Here is a 21,771-nt window from a genome sequence, read left to right on the forward strand (position 1 = left end):
CCCGGGTTCAAGCAATTTTCCTGCCTCAGTCTTCTGAGTAGCTGGGAATACAGGCATACGCCACCATGCCTGGCTAATTTTTTGTATTTTAGTACAGATGGAGTTTCACCATGTGGTCCAGGATGGTCTGGATCACCTGACCATGTGATCCACCCACATTGGCCTCCCAAAGTGCTGGGATTACAACCGTGAGCCACCGGGCCTGGTCAATATTTTGGATACATTAGGTTAAAATTATCACAAAAAATTTCACTTGCTTCTTTTTCTTAGTTTTGATGTGGCTAACAAAAAATTGAAAATTCACAAATAGCTAACATTTTATTTTTTGGAGGTTTGCTTTCCTTTTCAAATCTCAGGTATCCTACTCAAAAGACCACAGGTCAGAAAGGTTATGATATTTAAAATATTAAAATAATTGTCATTATATTGTTTCCATTTGTGAACAAGTGTGCGTCTGTGTATGTGCGCGCACAAGGTTAAAAATGAACCCTGTGCAGAGCCAGGCCTAGTACAGAGAGAAAGTCCTGCCTCAAAGTGCCTAGAGGCCCGAGTCTGTCACTTGCCTCAATCAGCACACTGTATTTTGGCAATTTCTGTCACTCCAAGCCTGAGGGCGTGAGGCCTGGAGCCATATCCAATCAGCGCGCTGGACTGAGAACCGTCCAATCAGGCGCGCAGCAGGGGAGGAGGGGCGGCATCCGGGATCTAGTGCGGCCTTGGCCTCTTGCTTCAGCCAGAGCTGGGTTAGGGCTTCGCCGTCCTGCTTCCCCCTCTCAGGGAGGCTTTGGTGATTCTGCCACAGCCTCAGCCTCAGTCGCTCTGTGACCAGCGGGTATTGGATGATTCTAGCTAAGACTTCCCGACACCCTTGAAGCCCTGAAATGGTGAGTGTGCGGGGCAGGGCGTCCGGAGGCTGGCGGGGGGGCCTCCTCGGCAGCGGCGGCAAATGGCGGCGGCGGGACCGAGTCTGTGAACGGAGTCCCCGCTGCCGCCGCTCAGCCCTCTGTCCTCAGTCCCCTCCGGTGAGGGACCCGCGCTCCTGTCGGTCCCCGCACGGCGGCTCTGCCCAGCCTGCAGCCCTCCTCCTTCAGCTCTGTGCCCGCAGCCCCGCACCTTCCCCGGGCTGTGGGGTGAGGAGCTCACCGGGAAGACGCCGGCGCGGCGTGCGCGGGCACGTGTGGGAGGAGCTCTGGTCTGGGGTCCTGTCCCTTCTTTACCCGGTTCCGAATGAGATCGAGGCCCCGTCAAAACATAGAGTTCATGTGAGGAAACGGGGACTCATTAGTGGGACAGCGCCGGCCATGGCTCGTGGTTTGGGGGCTGCCAGCGGGTCTTGAAGGAAAGGCTTTTGTGAGGTGTGTGAGGAAGGGAAGCCATTCACCCGCCCGCCCCAACTTTCCACCGGTCCCCTTGCCCTGAGCGCCTCCTCCGCGTGGCTGTTCCTGAGCGGCATCTTTTAGAATACGCTGGTGTCGTGCGCACAGCGCTTCGCTGAGTTCTGTGAGTGGTTCTGCCACATTATGGAACTTGAGGAGGGTGCGGGCGCCCCTGGTTTGTTGGAGACGTTCAGAAATGAAGACGGGTGTCCAGAGGCAGGGACTGGCGTCTGCAGGGGGGCAGTTGCGGGAAGAGCGCGGAGCTTGTGGGTCTGCGCTGACTCTGGGTGGGGTCGTTAGTGAGTTGCTGGACAGCCCGTTGAGGTTGGAGCATTGACGGGTGTTGAGGAAACTCCGCAGGTTTTCTGTCAGAAGAGAGACATGGCTGAGACTGGCCTGGAGGGAGTCGCCTGGTGTCTGCGGGAGGCGCCACTGGGTTCTGCACATGCGCGGTCCTGCTGGGCACTGTCCTGTTCCTCCAGGTCTCCTCGGGAGGAGAGAGGGGATTGAGAACTTGGAGGAAAGGAGTTCTGAGAAATATCCCGTCCCGGCACCCTGCTGCCTGCCGCCACCCAATGCTAACCCACTCCTGAGCATGCCCACCGGGCATTCGCATGGCCACACTCCTCCCAGGATAGGGTTCTACCCTGAGAAATTGTGCCCATTGGCAGCTTTGCTTCTATAGTTTTCTCCTGAGAACACACAAAGTGCCCAGAAGACTCCTAGCTCATGTCAACCCCAGATCTGTAGCAGGAATCGGTTTTCTTCACCACCCAGTCTTCTAGACCACCTGATCCTAATCCGTTCTGCCCTTATGGACTCAGGAATCAGAGCGTAGCCCTGCTTTGGCCTGCACTTGTAACACAAACCAGTGCTTTAGTCAGTCCTGCCTTGCCCCCACCCGAGGCTCTTGATGGCACCTTTCTCTAGAACTCCTGCTCTTTCCTTCCCCACAAATCCGCTTTGCTGTGTACAGTGTGCCCAAGCCCGTCCCTCAGGTGCCTACAAGAATTCGGACGTTAGTAAGTTCAAGACCATGTCTTTAGACCAGGGTGTTGTAGGACCAAATACAAATTATTGCTCTTCTGCCTTTTCTTAAAGCATTTAATTGGAAAACTTTTATATTTAAATATTTTCTGTGCTTCTTTGAAAAACATATAAATCATTTTTATCAGTTAACTAGGTCATTTGTCTTTTTCGACTGAAAATTGTCTGTATCTAGGACCTAGAAACTACTGCCTTGAAATATAAATAGCAAGAATATACACCCTAAGGACACAGTTTTTGTAGGAGAGTAGGGGGCTGCCTTCAGCAGGTACTTGGCGCGACACTTCAAAACTACGTCGTATCAAGAAGATACAGGAAGTTTTTTTGTTGTTGAATGTTACCAATTAGAAAACCCAGATGACCTCCCAAATTACTAAGTGACATAGACTGTATGACAAATGATGCTGTCATGTCTTGAGAACTAATTATGGTGATGTTCTTTCTGTATTTGCAATCTATTAGTTGATTGCCTGTGATGCATACCATATTTTGGTATAATTAAATAACAGAACATTTTCTTGCTGTTCTGTTATTGTGGAGAGTATTTTAGGATTGGAGATGGTTTTGCTTTTAGTTATAGTTACCACACTGTTCAGAATGACCAGATTTATATACAAGGTGCCAACTAGGCTTCACTTGAGAGAAAACCTTTTTTCTAAGGAGTCCAGTCACGATCCACAATTTTGCACCAAAGTGCACCAAAGTGCTCCCCAAAGCTGCAAACAAAATAGTCGCTCTAGCCGGGCTCTAGCCGGCTCTAGCCGGGCTCTAGCCGGGCTCTAGCCGGGCGCGTTGGCTCACGCCTGTAATCCCAGCACTTTGGGAGGCCGAGGCGGGCAGATCACGAGGTCAGGAGATTGAGACCATCCTGGCTAACACCGTGAAACCCTGTCTCTACTAAAAATACAACGAGTTAGCTGGGCATGGTGGCGGGCGCCTGTAGTCTCAGCTACTAAGGAGGCTGAGGCAGGAGAATGGCCTGATCCCGGGAGGCGGAGCTTGCAGTGAGCCGAGGTCACACGACTGCACTCCAGCCTCGGCGACACAGTGAGACACCATCTCAAAAAAGAAGAAAACCAACAAAAAAAGAGTCTATTTAGAATCTACAGTCACTTCTAAAGCAGTTAGACTAGATTTCTACAAAAATAACTTTTCAGGACAGCAATCAGTTATTCCATTTCCTTCAGTGCTCCTGGCATCTTCAGATTTGATGCTGGTTCAGACATCATGGGGTCCATAAACCCAACCAGGATCACATAAGTGCATTAATTAAACCAGAGAACATCAATTCTCTCTCTTCTCCCCTTGCCCAAATGCCTGCAAATGTACATAGCTTACCAGCCTTCCAAGACCTAAATGTGCAGTTCCAAATTCTGAATTTATGTCCTGGGATTTGAGAGAAGAATGGCACTTTTGTCTGAGAGATAACAAGTTCTTTTAATTATCAGACCCAGAGACTTGTTAAAATGAGACCGCAGTCCTACTCTTCCCCTCTTTGAACTATTTGTTTTCTGAAATTCCTTGCTATTGCCACCAGTGGCTATAAATTAACCTAATAATACCACAGTGGACACTATAACCCACGCTCTATGACATAACAATATATATAGCCAGCCACTAACCAATGTTACTTCTATAAACCAATAGGAAGGTCTGACAACTTTGTATCAGTCCCCTCTCTGCTTTCTTTTTTGCCTTTAAAAATACACTTGTAACTGCTTCTAATTGGAGTATGTATATTCAAGGCAGCTTTATACTGCAAGGTGGTAATCTTCAAGTTTGGCCCAAATAAATTCTCTACTTATGTTTACCCCAGCTTTTTCCTTTCAGGTCAAAATATTCTTCAGAATGTATTGAAGGAGCCTCCGTGAAAGGCTGTCTCTGGTTTTACTCTGTTTGCTGTAATCCCCAAGAATGCAGAGGCACATTGATCCCACCTAGAATCTGCACATAAAAGCTGGCTTCTGCCTAAGATTCACAAGATACGGCCAGACTTCGGGTTGAAGACATACAGAAAACTCACAGAAGTTATTTTCTGCATCATGAGAGGTCAACATAGACATCTTAAACCCCACTTTCAGCATGGAGCCCTTTGAGTTTTCCAGGTCTTGTCTAGTAGTCACCTGGTACAACTATGTGAGAGGCTTCTGGTGTGAACAGAATCCTGTGGCAAAATCTGTAAGTGTAAACAAGCACCTTAGCAGTGGGAGGTCAGGGCCACAAAATATCCAGAGCCATAATCATAACCATAATCACTAGTATGCCATCTTGTATACTGGGGTACTGGAGTACTTTCATCTTTCCTCTTGTCTCAGAGTTAGCTGATCAGGGACAGTGCATATCACATCTAGATCCAGAATCTGCAGCTCTGCCAGGGCAGTTCCGTTTTCTGTTTGCACTCCACAAAGTCAGCCTAGATCCTCCTGTCTAGATCACTATGGGGGCTTTAGCCCAGGGTCACTGAGGACACTCTCACCAGCATCAGTGAGTTATTTGAGATATTTGAGGATGTTCTGTGCAGACTGGGATCAGTCTGACAACAAGGTCTAATTCTGGTTCCATTTCAGAGAAAGAGAAATGACTTATCCAGGGTTTGTTCCTCCCCTCACAGAAGGAATCTTCTTGGTTTATAACAGAGAAGAGTTGTTCCAGTTTTTTTGGTTCTTTGATGAAAATGAGGCAATCTGGAGACTCAAACTGATCAAAAAGTAATTGCTTCTATTTCGTATGATCATTAGAAAAAGAGATGAACCAGTCATGGTCCCTACCATCAAGTAACTTGCAGTCTGGAGCACAAAGACGGAAACTGTACAGAAGACTTAAGCTTCATTTGGGTTACTTCCCTTTTATTGTTTTGTGAGTTTTGATGCCTCCACCTGAAGGGCTATTCATGGACTGAAGAGAATTTGTTGTTGTTATTATTATTGGTATTGTTTTTAGCTTGCTAATAATAAGTATTTGGCTTCTAATATAATTGGTCTAGAAAAAAATAAGGATTTTGGTTAAGTTCCTTCTTCTTGTATGTTGTAGTATAGACAGGGAAGTGGCGAAAGCAGATTAAAATTTCACAAGCTCTGGGAATAAAATTTCTCTTTGGCAGGCTTAGAAAAAACAAAACTGAAAATACTTAGTGGCCTAGAGAGCAGAAGCCTAGGGCCCACCTTCTATCCCAACCCTGCCCGGATCCACCCTCTGCTGAATCTTGCCCAGATCTGACCCCACATTGAAATCTCTAAGAGAACTGCTTAGAGGAGATCAGAATTTGGGGTGGCTACTCCTGCTGCCTCTGCAGAGCTGGTGCTCCCAATTTCCTGAAACCCAAAAGCAGATAAATAGAGAAAAGCAATATACTTTTGTGCCTTAATTTCTTTTTTATAAAATTAAAACCAGTGTTTCCAGAGACATCTTATCTAGCAATCTGTTCTCCAGCCCTATAGTTTTAGTTTTGTTTTTTTTTCACAATTCTCAAAGTACAAATACAAAAATAAAAAATTCCTCTGAATCGCACTTAACACTTCCTTTCTGTTTCTCTCCCATCTGTCTATATTGAACTATTCTATACATTTCTAAAAAAAATCAATCATAGGAAAACAAAAAGAAATAGAAATGCCGGGCCCTGCATTTAAATCCTAGGAATTATGGGACACTTAGTACCCACCTTCCAGGATGTTATGAGAATTAACACACATAATGTGAGCTTCCCAGCACAGTGCTCTGTGACATACTCCTGCACACATAGTACATGCTCCGTAAAGATCACATTAATGATGGCCGGGCGCGGTGGCTCAAGCCTGTAATCCCAGCACTTTGGGAGGCCGAGACGGGCGGATCACGAGGTCAGGAGATCGAGACCATCCTGGCTAACACAGTGAAACCCCATCTCTACTAAAAAATACAAAAAAAACTTAGCCGGGCGAGGTGGCAGGCGCCTGTAGTCCCAGCTACTCCGGAGGCTGAGGCAGGAGAATGGCGTGAACCCGGGAGGTGGAGCTTGCAGTGAGCTGAGATCCGGCCACGGGCAACAAAAAAAGAAAAAAAAAAAAAAAAAAAAAAAAAAAAAAAAAAAAAAAAAGATCACATTAATGCATGTGCACATGTTTTCAAATGCAGACTTAGACATTGCCACCATCTCCAGCCTCTGTAACCGTTGAAGGGCTTGCAGAGAATGCCCTGTTTCAGGAGATAACTAGTGGTCTTGTCTTCAGATGAAAAGTATTTGTGTTGGGGTAAGGGACCCTGTGTGCTGTGCCTGCTTTCTCTAGCTGAGTGGTACTGTAATGGATCTAGGGGGAGGAGTATCAGCATTAACAGGAGACTTGCTATAAGAATTTATATAATTCATGGACCGTTTTCAAACCTGCAGAATTTTGTTACTTACAGTAAGGCCTAGAATAGCAAATAATTTATACGCACATTGAAGTTTGAAAGCCTGTGCTTAGCTAAGTGACTCTCAGCCCAGTCTTCTAATAGGATCACATGGACTGTTTGAAGAGAAACAGTCACTTGTTTCCTCCCCACAGATCCTGTCTATTCTGGATGGAAACATTCCTGGATGGAAACATTCCTGTTTTTTAAATTAAAACATGATTTGCCGGGGTCAAGCATGAAGGCTTCCAGATACTTTAATGAGGGATGAGTACACCCTTTGTTCCAGGAGGTCACAGGACCTACTCTGCTTGGTTTTCATAAGGGCAGGTCAGTGTAGCCCGTATTTCCATTGTAGCAACAGAAATTGCTGGCATGCTGTAGAAAATCAAGTACAGCTTTCTCTTCAAAGGGACTTTCCTCCCAGTCTAATTGAGAATAAATAGTAACCTCTTTTAGAAGCAAAATTTACTCAAATACTTGTGCTAATATTCTTAAATATCTGCTAACCATAATAAAGAAATCAACGTACTTTATATTCTTAGCTCCCACATTTTAGCCTAAGATATTTGCCCTGCCATACCTAAGCAGGTCCAAGCAAGCATGAGTTTATAGCCTCTTCTTCTTCCTTATTTGGAGGTGTTTTTGGCCTTTCTCAGCATTCCACAAGTTACTTCCTCTTTTCCTTTATTCTCCTCTGCCTTCCCCTCTTTTGGAAAGTTCTAAATTGCTAGCCAGTCGGGACAAGGACAAAATGTAAGGTCCTGTTCCAGCCAATGGAAACTGGACACAGCCATAGGGTGGATGCATCAGGTTATAAATGACCCTGCCTCCTTTTTTCGAGTGTGCGCTCAAGGCAAGACTGCTAGTGAGCAGCACCCTATCTACAGAAAGTAAATTAACCTTGCTAAGAGATCCTTTGTCCCAGTGTTGTTTTTTGGTGACACCGAATACCCATTCCTGACAAATGCCATCCTTTTTCCTCAGTGATGGAACACTTTAGAGAACATTACTGTTTTGAGAGTTATTTTATCAGATGAATACAGTCAGTCCCATTAAGTCAGAACTAGCTCATATAACTCATTTCTCCTATAGTCATAAGAACTCTGTGCTTTGATACGTGTTTTCAGGAACTCTTAACATTCAGGGATATGGTCATAAAATTCTCCCCAGAAGAGTGGAAATGTCTGGACCCTGCCCAGCAGAATTTATATACAGATGTGATGTTGAAGAACTAGAGAAACCTGATTCCCTGGATGAGGATAACTTTAATACATAATTGCTCACGCTCCCTCAGAGTTTTATTTTTTTCCTTTTTACGTCTCTTGGGAGCTTCTGCTTTGCGTGAATTAATTTGTTTCTTCATGAAAAAATTGGGAATTTTCTGGTGTAAAAAATAAAATCTTTAAGATGTTTCATCTTTACCTAAACCTTCTCTTGAGCTAATTTTGTGTCCTTCACTCTAGATTAGTGCTAATTCTAGAAATTCAGTTTTATTAAATACTGTTTTCCACATCTTAAAATCCAATTTGCATCACTTATTTTTGATTCAGTAGTACTGGGTAGTGGAACTTAGAACCCACAGATTTAAAATACTTAAATATTCTGAAGATTCTTTAAGGAAACAATTTTTGGATTAGTTTTTTACAATCTTCCATAATTTATCTTTTCTGCTTAGCATAGTACTAGGTTGGTAATTGGAGAATCCCCAGCAATAGTCATGTTAATTTTTTTTTTTTTTTTAAATAAAACAGGTGTTGCTCTCTTTAACTCAGACCTGGTCACCTGTCTGGAGCAAAGGAAAGAGCCCTTTAATGGGAAGACTCATGAGACAGTAGCCAAAGCCCCAGGTAGGTGAGAATGAATGAAGGAGATGACACAGGCAAGGGGACCAAAGGTGAAGAAGGAAGCCAGGCCTTAAAATGTAGTTTGAGAAGTTCTTCTCCAATCAAAATAATTTCTGACAAGGCTGCATTTTCTTCTCCTGTTCACAAATAGGGGCATCTTCGGTCCCATGCTGTTAAATCTTCTTTTTTTTTTTTTTTGAGACGGAGTCTCGCTCTGTCGCCCAGACTGCAAGCTGCGCCTCCCGGGTTTATGCCATTCTCCTGCCTCAGCCTCCCGAGTAGCTGGGACTACAGGCACCCGCCACCTCGCCCGGCTTGTTTTTTGTATTTTTAGTAGAGACGGGGTTTCACCATGTTAGCCAGGATGGTCTCGATCTCCTGACCTTGTGATCCACCCGTCTCGGCCTCCCAAAGTGCTGGGATTACAGGCTTGAGCCACCGCGCCTGGCTTGTTAAATCTTCTAAGAATTCTCTTTTTAGTGATCTCCTTTCAAGATTACATGGAGAGACAGTGTCTACTTTATCACTTATAAGGGCTGCACGATCTGACTGCTGTTCCATTGCTTTTGCAGACATAGGAATATTTGTGTTATTGAGGAGCTCTATGTTAATTTATTTTTTTCAGACATTGTTTTAGCATCGTGTCTAAAATAACATATTTTTTTTCAAATATTGATTTTGTTTCATGCCTAAATGTGTAAGGCAAGTAGTGGACATATTGGGATTTGGTTCAGAAATCCCAGGAACACCAGGGACAGATGTTGCAGATTTTCTGCTTACTGATTTTTAATCCTATTATAAATGTAATTCTACAAAAATTCTTTCCTAGCAATTTTTTCAGAACAATAAGCATTTTCCTTAAATATGAAAAATGTAATGTTGATTGTACTTTAAAATGTTATTGTTTTAGTATAAACTAAGATTTGTAATTTAAACTCTGTATGTGTAAATTTTCTTTTTTTTTTTTTTTTTTTTTTTTTTGAGAGGGAGTCTCGCTCTGTCGCCCAGGCTGGAGTGCAGTGGCCGGATCTCAGCTCACTGCAAGCTCCGCCTCCCGGGTTCCCGCCATTCTCCTGCCTCAGCCTCCCGAGTAGCTGGGACTACAGGCGCCCACAACCGCGCCCGGCTAATTTTTTGTATTTTTAGTAGAGACGAGGTTTCACCGTGGTCTTGATCTCCTGACCTTGTGATCCGCCCGCCTCGGCCTCCCAAAGTGCTGGGATTACAGGCGTGAGCCACCGCGCCCGGCCTAAATTTTCAAGTTATAATATAGTTTAAAGCATGGGTTTCCAACCTTTTGGCTTCCCTGGGCCACATTAGAAGCAGAATTGTCTTGGGTCACACATAAAATACATTAACACTAATGATACCTGATGAGCTTTACAAAAAAAAAAGTTCATGAATAATTTTTATGATATCTACCACAACAGATAAGCAAAATGTTCTTACATTCATACGGTTGGACACCACTTGATTAAAGTATCTACTCACCTTCTAGATTTCTTAAATGTACTGTCATAAACCAGCTTAGAACATTGTTAAGTATATATTATTCTTTAATAACTATTATCTTACAATTTTAGTAAGAAGCCTACTGGGATTCTGTTATTGAGATCTATCTATATATAAAAATGTGGGTCTCACACATATGCACATCTATATAAGTTATAGATGTGTATTGTAAATTCTCACTTAACATTGTTGATAGGTTCATGGAAACTGTAAATGAAGCAACATATTGTTTAAAAAAACTAATTTTGGCTGGGCATGGTGGCTAACACCTGTAATCCCAGCACTTTGGGAGGCTGAGGTGGGCAAATCACAAGGTCAGGAGTTCAAGATCAGCCTGGCCAACATGGTGAAACCCCATCTCTACTAAAAATACAAAAAATCAGCTGGGCGTAGTGGCATGCACTAGTAATCCTAGCTACTCAGGAGGCTGAGGCAGGAGAATCACTTGAACCCAGGAGGTGGAATTACCATAGTTTACTTGATAGAAACAAGGGTTATGTTTGAATGGCATATGACAACATTGTTTTATTTAACGATGCAATTTTCAAGAACCTATTTTGAACATTAAGTGAGGACTTACTGTACATCTGTGTTTGTGTGACATGGATTTTTCTGATACATAAAAATGGTGTAACTATATATTTAATGTGTAGAATATAATGATTTGATATGCATGTACATTGTGAAACAAAATACAGTCAAGTTGATGAACATATCTATTACCTCAAATTTTTTTTGTAGTAAGAACACTTAAGATCTACTGTTGTAGGCCGGACACAGTGGCTCACGCCTGTAATCCTACTACTTTGGGAGGCTGAGGTGAGTGGATCATGAGGTCAGAAGTTCAAGACCAGCCTGGCCAACATGGTGAAACCTGTCTCTATTAAAAATACAAAAATTAGCCGGGTGTGGTGACATGTACCTGTAATCCTAGCTACTCAGCAGGCTGAGGCAGGAGAATTGCTTGAACCTGGCAGGCAGAGGTTGCAGTGAGCTGGGATCATGCCACTGCACCTCCAGCCAGGGCAACAGAGTGAGACTCCATCTCAGGAAAGAAAAAAAAAAAAAGCAAATTCTAAGCATACATTACAGTATTACTAACTAAAGACACAATGCTATTTGGCTAATCTAATGCTAATTTACATTAGATTTCTCAGACTTACTTAACTTATAACTAAAAATTTGTACTCTTTGAACAACATCTCCTCATATTTCCACCCTCAGACACTAACAGCCACCATTCTACACTCTGTTTCCATGAGTTGATTTTTTCGATTTCTCATCTACCTTAAAACAAGCGGTTTCTTTGTCTTTCTGTGTTTGGTATTTCATTTAGCATAATGTCCTCCAGGTCTGTCCATGTTGTCAATGGCTAGATTTCCTTCTGTTATGGCTAAATAATATTCTACTCTGTATATACACACATACCATATTTTGGCTATTGTAAACAATACTACAGTGAACATAGGGCTGAAGATATTTCTTCAAGATACAAATTTTATTTCCTTTGGTAGGATGCCCAGAAGTGGTATTGCTGGATTATATAATATTTCTATTTTTATTTTTTACTGGTTTTTATGATGACTTTATTTATTTACATCTCACCAACAGCATACAGATTTCCCTTGTATGTATGTCTTCAGTGGGAAAAAAAGTAACCTTTTGTCTATTTTTGAATGGGTTATTATTGTTTTGCTTTGAATTCTAGAAGTTTTTTATATGTTTTGGTTATTAACGTCTTGTTAGATATATGGCTTGCAAATATTTTCCTGTGTTGTAGTGTTTAAAAATTTTTTTTCTGGGGCCGGGCGCAGTGGCTCAAGCCTGTAATCCCAGCACTTTGGGAGGCCGAGATGGGCGGATCACAAGGTCAGGAGATCGAGACCATCCTGGCGAACCCGGTGAAACCCCGTCTCTACTAAAAAAATACAAAAAACTAGCCGGGCGAGGTGGCGGGCGCCTGTAGTCCCAGCTACTCGGGAGGCTGAGGCAGGAGAATGGCGTGAACCCGGGAGGCGGAGCTTGCAGTGAGCTGAGATCCGGCCACTGCACTCCAGCCTGGGTGACAGAGAGAGACCCCGTCTCAAAAAAAAAAAAAAAAAAAATTTTTTTCTTTGCTGTGCAGAAGCTGTTGGATTTGATGCAGTCCCACTTGTTTGTATTATTTGTTGCTGTGCTTTCGATGTCATATCAAAACAGTTAATGCCAAGACCAATATCAACAAAGGTTTTTTTTTTTTTTTTAAATATGTTTTCTTCAGGAGTTTTAAGGTTTTATGTCTTACATTTAAGTCTTTCATTTTGAGTTAATTTTGGGGTATGGTGAAAGAAAATATTCTACTTTTATTCTTTCACTGGTGGGTACCCAGTTTTTCTGGCACCATGTATTGACGAGACAGTATTTTCTGCATTGGATATTCTTAGTGGCCTTGTCAAAGATTGGTTGACCTTGTATTCTGGTTTTGTTTCTGGGCCCCCTATTTTGTTCCGTTGGTTTTTGTATTTGTCTTTATGCATATACCATACTCTTGATTATTACAACTTTTAAATAAAATTTGAAGTTAGAGAGTAGGATGCCCCAGCATTGTTCTTTCTTAAGATTGCTCAGGTTATTTAAAGTTCTTTAAGGTTACACTTAAATTTTACAATTGTGTTTTCTATTACTGTGAAAAATGCCACTAAAACTTCGATAGGGATCACGTTGAATCTATAGATCATTTTGGGTAATATGATATCTTGACAGTGTTAGTTATCCTAATGGAATATGTTTCCATTTATTTGTGTCTACTTCAATTTCTGTCATCAATCTTATTGTACTTAATGTATAATTTTTTTATTGGTTAAATTTATTTTAATTAAATTTCTTTTTTTTTTTTTTTTTTTTTTTTTGAGACGGAGTCTCGCGCTGTGTCACCCAGGCTGGAGTGCAGTGGCACGATCTCGGCTCACTGCAAGCTCCGCCTCCCAGGTTCAGGCCATTCTCCTGCCTCAGCCTCCGAGTAGCTGGGACTACAGGCGCCCGCCACCACGCCCGGCTAGTTTTTTTGTATTTTTAGTAGAGACGGGGTTTCACCATGTTAGCCAGGATGGTCTCGATCTCCTGACCTCGTGATCCGCCCGCCTCGGCCTCCCAAAGTGCTGGGATTACAGGCTTGAGCCACCGTGCCCGGCTTTAATTAAATTTCTTATTTTTATACTATTGCAAGTGGAAATTGTTTCTTTTTTTGGAAAGTTTGTTGCTACTGTATGGAAATGCAAAAAATATTTGTATGTTGGGCCAGGTGCAGTGTCTCATTTCTGTAATCCCTGCCCTTTCAGAGTCCAAGGCAGGTGGATCACTTGAGGACAGGAGTTTGAGATGAGTCTGGACAACATAGTGAGACCTGTCTCAAAAAAAAAAAAAAAAAACACCAAAAAAAAACACAAGTATTTGTATGTTGATTATGTATCTTGATACGTTAATGAATGCATTTATTAGTTCAAACAGTTTTTGTTATTTTACTCTAGGGTTTTATAGATATATATGCATGATCATATTATCTACAAGCAGTAACATTTTTACTACTTTTTCAAGCTGGAGAGCTTTGCTCTCCTTTTCCTTGCCCAATTGTTTTGAAAGAAACTTACAGTAATATGTTAAGGAAGCTGTGGCCCTGGAGGCAGGCCTGCAGATCTTGGCCTCAGCTGTGGTCTCTGAAGCAGCCCTGTGCCTGTACATTTGAAGAATCTAACAAGGATTACAGTTTCTATAAACTATTTTTGACAGGTAAAGATTGTCATGCATGTCCGTGTGAATAGAGTCCAACAGGCTTTGTGTGAGCAACAAGTCTGTTTATTTCACCTGGGTATGGGTGGGCTGAGTCCAAAAAAGGAGTCAGCAAAGGGTGGTGGGATTATCATTGGTTCTTATGAGTTTGGGATAGGCATACAAACTACCTTCTTAAAGGTGGCGGGGTGGCGGGGGTTGTGGGGGAGAATATTACAAAGTACCTTCTTAAGGGCAGAGGAGAATATATGTATCAGGGTGGGGGCAGGAACAAATCACAATGGTGGAATGTCATCAGTTAAGGCTATTTTCACTTTTTTTGTGGATCTTTGGTTGCTTCAGGCCATCTGGATGTATACATGTAGGTTACAGGGGATGTGATGGCTTAGCTTGGGCTCAGAGGCCTGACATTCCTATCTTCTTATATTAATAAGAAAAGCAAAACAAAATAGTGTTGAAGTGTTGGGGCAGCAAAAAATTTTGGGGGTGGTATGGAGAGATAATGGGTGATGTTTCTCAGGGCCGCTTCGAGCGGGATTAGGGGCGGTGTGGGAACCTACAGTGGGAGATACTCAACTGAAGAAAAATTTGGGGGTAAGGGGTGATATTGTGGGGTTGTTAGAAGGAGTATTTGTTGTATAGAATTATTGGTAATGGCCTATATGCGGTTTTGTATGAATTGAGAAACTAAATGAAAGACACAAGGTCTGAATAAAATAAAGAGAAAAATAGGTATTAAAGGACTAAGAATTGGGAATACCCAGGATGTCCAATTAGAGAGTGTCCAAGGGGTTCAACGTTATTGTTTGCTTGGTTGGCAAGTTTTTGGGCTCTATCCTTGGGTTTTTTTATGTTGTCATATACCAGGCCAGATTGATTTAGGTAAAAACAACACTCTTCATTTAAAAATATACAGAGTCCTCCTTTTCCAGCAGTGAAGAAGAGGCCTCAGTAGTTCTGGGGGACAACTGCAGCTAAAGAGTCAACCAGGGCTTGGAGAACAGATAAAGTTTGTGATATGTCTGTAACGCTAGCAGAGAAGTCATTAGGGAGGCTGCGGAATGTTGTGGCAGTGGTTGAGATGCCTGCTATTCCAGTTCCGAGTGCAATAGTGGAGGCAGAAAGCCCTAGACCCACAAGTAAAGGGATCAGTGGGATGACTCTTTTTTGTCATGTTGGTGTCATGAGAGGGACAGGCACTTGTTCATTCCCGTCTGCAAACTGGATTTTGGGGGTAAGGAGACTAGAGTACATGTGTCCATCCATTTGGCAGGGAGGCACATGTAGGTGGAAGAGCCACATAAAAAGAAGAGACCTTGTGTCAGGCAGAACTGGAAATGTAAAGTGAAAAGGTGAGAGGGTGTCCTGACAGAGTAGTCCTGCACCCCAAATCCTAGAGCTTCAGCAAGGGCAGCAGCCGTTAGAGGTTGTAATGTGGATTGATGGTGCAACTGCATAGAGGGAGAGGTTCGGTTCTCATGGTGTACAAGAAAGCTCATAGTATCTACGAGTAGCCTTTCACCACTATTCATGGGGCTGGGTATAAGCCAGCAAGAGGAGGGGCCAGAAGGAGACTGAGACGAGCAGGGGGAGGGTAGCCAAGGATGGAGTGAGATGCAGGGTAGGTGTCTTCCTAAACAATAGTGACTGCCAATGTTTTTGAGTTTGTCAGTAATGATAGAGGGCTTATCAGTCATGTGAAGCTGGAATGCTCCCATGTGTTTGGTAATATGTGTGGCTGGGTTCTGGAGATAAAGAGTAAAGGAACATTTGGACAGTGGAAGGTTGCCTAAAGGGATTCCAGCAGGCTGTTGTTGGGAGATGCATAAAGGAGCGGCAACAGGGATAGTTGTTTGTGTGGTTAGGGGTCCAAATATGGGGGGTGTGGAATTGACATAAGGAGAAAAGTGCCGTAAGTAGGTGCGGAGAAGTGTGGCAACTTGTTGGTGTGAAATGTCTGGGGAGTTCTCACCAAATCTGTCTAGAAAGTAAAGAAGTGCCTCAGGCGGGTAAAGATGAGGGCTATTAAAGGAGGTTCTGGGGTGCAGGTTGACGGGAGAGGTAGCTCAGTCAGCCTGTAGAGCGAGGATGGCTGTGTAAGTGCAGGAAGAAAGGGAAACGCATAGCCAACAGTTCTGTGCTAGAGAAGGATTGGAGGCAGTGAGGAGAGAGTGGGTGAGATTGATAGTATGCTGGAGGTAACTAGGGAGAGGTAGAGAGTGGCATAAGAATGTAAGAGTGAGTATAAAAGTAAAGAATATAACTTAATCAGGGTGGAAGTATTGGAGGGTGCCCTGCCACCAAGGATCATCTGTCCACTCCAAGAGGGAGTCAAGAGTGACAGTTTGGTGATAGCACCAGGAGATATCAGCTGTGATTGCTTGGAGAAACAATGTAAACCGGCATTGTAAACAAAACAAGAGCAGGCAATTTATGAATAGTTGAGAATGGTGAATAGGAGTATGACTAGACAGAATAAAGTAGGGATGACAAGTTTTTGGTGTATAGTCCAAGTAGTGGGGGCGACTGCGTAAAGCCCTGTCACAAAGAGTAGGGTAAGGATTAATAGACCTAATAGAATGAAGGGATGTATTAGGCTCATAAGGGTTATTATGTTCTTCAGAAATGTGAGTGAGTTTAAGGGAAGTAGGGGAGAGTACTTGTGACTTCCAGGAGGAAGAGGAGATATCAGGCTGTCTGTCTGATGGACACAGCTTTATTCTGGAATGGTGAACCCAATGGGGGAGGGTCCTGCAGGTGGACAGCGGTTGGGGTACTATAGATGACTAAGTAGTGTCCGGTCCATCGAGGCTGTAGAGTTTGAGGGGTCAGATTCTTGACAAGAACTGATGGTCCAGCTAGGGTGTCTTTATATGGCGGGGAATCTGGAGTAGGCAAGGGAAGATTAGCAGCCTGGTGAATTTCCTATCTAGCCTGCTGGAGGACTGGAAGATAGTTGCCTAGAGGAATGGTGTCTGGGACAAGGTTGGGGCCGAGTAAGAAAATGTGTCCATATAAAAGTTCAAATGGACTGTATCCTATAGCATCTCAAGGACAGGCTCTAATTCTGAGAAGGGCAAAAGGTAAAAGTACTGTCCAGTCCTTTTTAAGTTGGAGTCTGAGCTTGGTGAGGTGTGTCTTTAAAAGACCGTTAGTCCGTTCTACCTTTCCTGAAGATTGAGGATGATAAGGGGTATGAAGGTTCCACTGAATACCAAGAGCCTGAGAAAATGCTTGGGTGATTTGACTAGTAAAGGTCAATCTGTTATCAGACTATATAGAGGTGGGAAGGCCAAACCGAGGAATCATGTCTGACAAAAGGGAAGAAATGACCACGGTGGCCTTCTCAGACCCTGTGGGAAAGGCCTCTGCCCATCCAGTGAAAGTGTCTACCCAGACCAAGAAGTATTTTAGTTTGGTGACTCGAGGCATGTGAGTAAAGTCAATTTGCTAGTCCTGGGCGGGGGCAAATCCCTGAGCTTGATGTGTAGGGAAGGGAGGGGACCTGAACAATCCCTGAGGAGTAGTAGAATAGCAGATGGAACACTGAGAAGTGATTTCCTTCAGGATAGATTTCCACGAGGGAAAGGAAATGAGAGGTTCTAAGAGGCGGGCTAGTGGCTTGTAACCTACATGGAAGAGGTTATGAAATGACGATAGAATAGAATGGGCCTTTGAGGCTGGAAGGAGATATTTTCCTTGGTCCAAGAACCATTTGCATTGTGTGGGAAGAGATTGATAGGTGGAAGTTTTCAGTGGGAGTGGTAAGTTTCAGTGGGAGTGACCCATGAGGAGAAAAACTGGTCGTGAGGGACAGAAGTTGGAATGCTAGCTGCTTTTTTAGCTACCTTATCAGCATAAACGTTGCCCTGAGTGATGGGATCTGATGCCTTTTGATGTCCCTTGCAGTGAATGACTCCAGCTTCCTTTGGAAGTAAAGCGGCTTTGAGAAGAGTTTTTATTAAAGAGGCATTAATGATGGAGGGCCCCTGCTTAGTGAGGAAACCTTTTTCAGCCCATATAACAGCATGGTGGTGCAGGATATGGAAGGCATATTTAGAGTCAGTATAAATATTGACGTGTAATTCCTTGGCAAGAGGGAGGGCTCGAGTTAAGGTGATGAGTTTGGCTTGCTGAGAGGTACTGGAGGTGGGCAGAGTGGTAGCCTCAATGATAGATGTGGAGGATGCTATAGCATAGCCTGCCTTTGCTGGTGAGTGGCAGTTAGGCCTGGTGGAACTGCCATCAATAAACCAAGTGTGATCAGGGTGAGGAACAGGAGAGAAGGTAATATGGGGAAATGGAGTGAATGTCAGGTGGATCAGAGAGATACAGTCATGGGGGTCAGGTGTGGTATCTGGAATAGTGTGGGAGGCCGGATTGAAGTCTGGGCCAGGAACAATGGTAATCGTGGGAGACTCAACAAAGACTGAGTATAGCTGAAGGAGCTGGGGAGCAGAAAGTGTATGCGTCAAGTATGAGGAGGAAAATAGATTTTGGAAGTTATGGGGGCCGGGCACGGTGGCTCAAGCCTGTAATCCCAGCACTTTGGGAGGCCGAGACGGGTGGATCACGAAGTCAGGAGATCGAGACCATCCTGGCTAACCCGGTGAAACCCCGTCTCTACTAAAAAATACAAAAAAAACTAGCCGGGCGAGGTGGCGGGCGCCTGTAGTTCCAGCTACTCAGGAGGCTGAGGCAGGAGAATGGTGTAAACCCGGGAGGCGGAGCTTGCAGTGAGCTGAGATCCGGCCACTGCACTCCAGCCTGGGCAACAGAGCAAGACTCCGTCTCAAAAAAAAAAAAAAAAAAAAGAAAGTTATGGGAACTGTAGAGAGTAAGTGGAGCATACCTTGTGATTTTGAGGGCCCCTAAGAGTATTAAAGCAGCGGCAGCCACCGTATGCAGACATGAAGGCTAGGCTGAAACAGTAAGGTCAAGTTGTTTGGACAGAAAGGCTACAGGGCATGTTCCCGGCTCTTGTGTAAGAATTCCAACCACACAGCCCTGCAGTGTGGCTGTGTGTAATGAAAAAGGTTGGGGTGAGTTAGGGAGAACTATGTGGGAGCAGCTTTTAGGGCTGTTTTTTAAGGAATGGAATTGGGAGTGGGGAAAGGATTTAGGATTTGTGGGGTCAGCTAGGTTTATCTAGAACAGAATAATAGGTTGTAGAGGGAGGTATTGAGGATAGGAGAGCATATGGGTTTGGCACCACGGGGTGGATAGGCAAGACAATTTGGTTGATAAGGCGCAGATCTTGAACTAACCTGTAAGACTTGTCTGGTTTTTGGACAGGTAAAATTAGAGAATTGTAAAGAGAGTTTATAGGCTTTAAAAGGCCAAGCTGTAACAGGCAAGTGGTAACAGGCTTTAATCCTTTTAAAGCGTGCTGTGGGATGGGACATTGGTGTTGAGCAGGGTAAGGGTGATTAGGTTTTAATGGGATGGTAACGGGCGTTTGATTGGTTGCCAGGGAAGGAGTGGAGGTGTCCCATACTTGTGGGTTAAGGTGGGGGGATACGAGAGGAAGACGCAAAGGAGGCTTTGGGTTGGGAAGAAGGGTGGCAATGAGATGTGGCTGTAGTCCAGGAGTAATCAGGGAAGCAGATAATTTGGTTAAAATGTCTCAGCCTAATAAGGGAACTGGGCAGATAGGGATAACTAAAAAAGAGTGCATAAAAGAATGTTGTCCAAGTTGACACCAGAGTTGGGGAGTTTTAAGGGGTTTGAAGCTTGCCGTCAATACCCACAACAGTTATGGAGGCAAGGGAAACAGGCCCTTGAAAAGAAGGTCATGTGGAGTGGGTAGCCCCTGTATAGATTAGACAGGGGACGGACTTACCCTGCACTGTAAGAGTTATCCAGAGCTCGGCGTCCGTGATGGTCCAGGGGGCTTCCAAGGCGATCAGGCAGTGTCAGTCTTCAGCTGCTAAGCCGAGGAGATCTGGGAAGGAGTTGGCTAAGGAATGTTGGGTTTGGGCTTCAGGGGCGTTAGGAGCAGTGTCGATGTGAGTCAGACCATCCAACCTCCAGTGGGGTCCGCACAGGGCACCGCTTAGGAGGAATCCCGGGCTGCGGGCATTCTGAGACCCAGTGGCCAGGCTTTTGGCATTTGAAGTAAGGTCCACGAAGATGTTTTGAAGGAGCCCCTGGGAGCTGTGGCTTGGATGTTCTGAAGTTCTTGTATGCTGAAGACGTGGTTATGGGTTGTCTTACAGCAGAGGCAAGTAGCTGTAACTCAGAAATGCATTGCTGTCTGGCTACCTCCTCTCTTATTATTGTACACCTTGAAGGCGAGGTTGATTAATTCCTGTTGTGGGGTTTGAGGGCCAGATTCCAATTTTTGAAGCTTTTTCTAATGTCAGGAGCTGACTGGGTGATAAAATGCATATTAAGAATAAAGCGGCCTTCTGGCCCCTCTGGGTCTAGGGCAGTAAAGTGTCTAAGGGTTGCTGCTAAGCGGGCCATTAACTGGGCTGGGTTTTTATATTTTATGAAAAAGAGCCTAAATGCTAACTGACTTGGGAGAGGTCGGATAAAGAAAAAAGGAGCCTTAACCTTGACTATGCCTTTAGTTCCAGCCACCTCTTTAAGAGGAAATTGTTGGACAGGTGGGGGAGGGCTAGTCACGGAACAAAACTGTAAGCCAGACTGGGTGTGAGGAGGGGAGGTGATAAAAAGATTACAGGGTTGGGGAGCAGAGGCTGAGGAAGAATTGGGACCTGGCTCAGCCTGGTGAGGAGCAGCCTAGGGAAAAGAGGAGAGGTCAGATGAGTCCATAGAAAGGAAGGATTCAAAGGACTCAGAGCTTGGGGTGGAGACTGAAAGAACAGACAGGAGAGAAAGAAGAAAGATTTAGGATGAGTCACATTGGGAGCAGAGACTAGGGAGGGACCCGTGTGTAAAATAATGCCTGGACATCAGACACCTCAGACCATTTGCCCATTTTTCAACAAAAATTATCTAGATCTTGTAGGATAGACAAATCGAAAGTACCATTCTCTGGCCACTTGGAACTACTGTCGAGTTTATATTGGGGCCAAGCACTATTGCCAAAGAAAATAAGGCATTTAAGTTTTAGGTCAGATGTGAGTTGAAGAGGTTTTAAGTTCTTGAGAACACAGATAAGGGAGAAGAAGGGGGAATGGAGGGAGGAACTTGCCCATAGTGAAGGAGGTGAGTTTAAAGAGAAGGGTAGAGACACGGAGAAGGGGTTGGATGAGCAGCCAAGCAGACGTCCCCGCAGTTCACTGGCCACCAAGGGAATGTGAGTGAATGACCAAGGCAGGCGTCACTGCGATGATCAGACACCAATGGAATGTGTCCCCACATTGACACCAGTGGCAGGTGTCCCCACAGTGATTAAACACCAAGGGAAGGCTGTCTTCCTGAGACCGTGACCGGCGCTGGAGTTTTGGGTCCATGGATAAAATGTGTCTCTTTTGTCTCTACTAGACAGGAAAAAGAACTGGAATTGGAAGGACAGGGAGATTGAAGCGTAGTGAGAGAGGAAGATTGAAGGGTAGCGAGAGAGGCTGGAGAGGAGTGAAAAGACTGCTTACTCGATTTGAAATTGATGAGATGTTCCTTGGACTGGTTGATCTGAGGACCTGAGGTCATAGGTGGATCTCCTCACAGAATGAGTGCAAGGACAGGGGACTGGTCTCCTGAAGGAGTCCCTCTGACCCGGTCTTTGGCACCAAATGTCACGCGCGTCCATGTGAAGAGAGTGCAACAGGCTTCGTGTGAGCAACAAGGCTGTTTATTTCACCTGGGTGCAGATGGGCTGAGTCCAAAAAAGGAGTCAGCAAAGGGCGGTAGGATTATCATTACTTCTTATAGGTTTCGGATAGGCATAC

At 44.2% G+C, this 21,771-nt stretch overlaps 1 non-coding gene across 4 annotated transcripts in view; it reads left to right on the forward strand.

Annotated features, from left to right (window-relative positions):
* The first annotated feature begins 691 nt into the window (after window positions 1-691).
* LOC100997724 overlaps window positions 692-21,771 on the forward strand; it is a 62,369-nt gene continuing 41,289 nt past the window's right edge. Inside the window, exons 1-5 of one of the 4 annotated variants that reach the window (XR_002521895.2) lie at window positions 692-884; window positions 4,254-4,601; window positions 6,944-7,118; window positions 8,543-8,638; window positions 10,889-10,928. This is a non-coding gene — a transcript (uncharacterized LOC100997724). Of the gene's footprint in view, window positions 885-4,253; window positions 4,602-6,943; window positions 7,119-8,542; window positions 8,639-10,888; window positions 10,929-21,771 lie in introns of those variants that run through there. The other 3 variants (XR_002521894.2, XR_646872.4, XR_004181327.1) reach the window with 3 other exon arrangements.

This window comes from Papio anubis, unplaced genomic scaffold (assembly GCF_008728515.1).
Source record: "Papio anubis isolate 15944 unplaced genomic scaffold, Panubis1.0 scaffold180, whole genome shotgun sequence".
In the NCBI taxonomy this organism is placed as follows: Eukaryota; Metazoa; Chordata; class Mammalia; order Primates; family Cercopithecidae; genus Papio; species Papio anubis.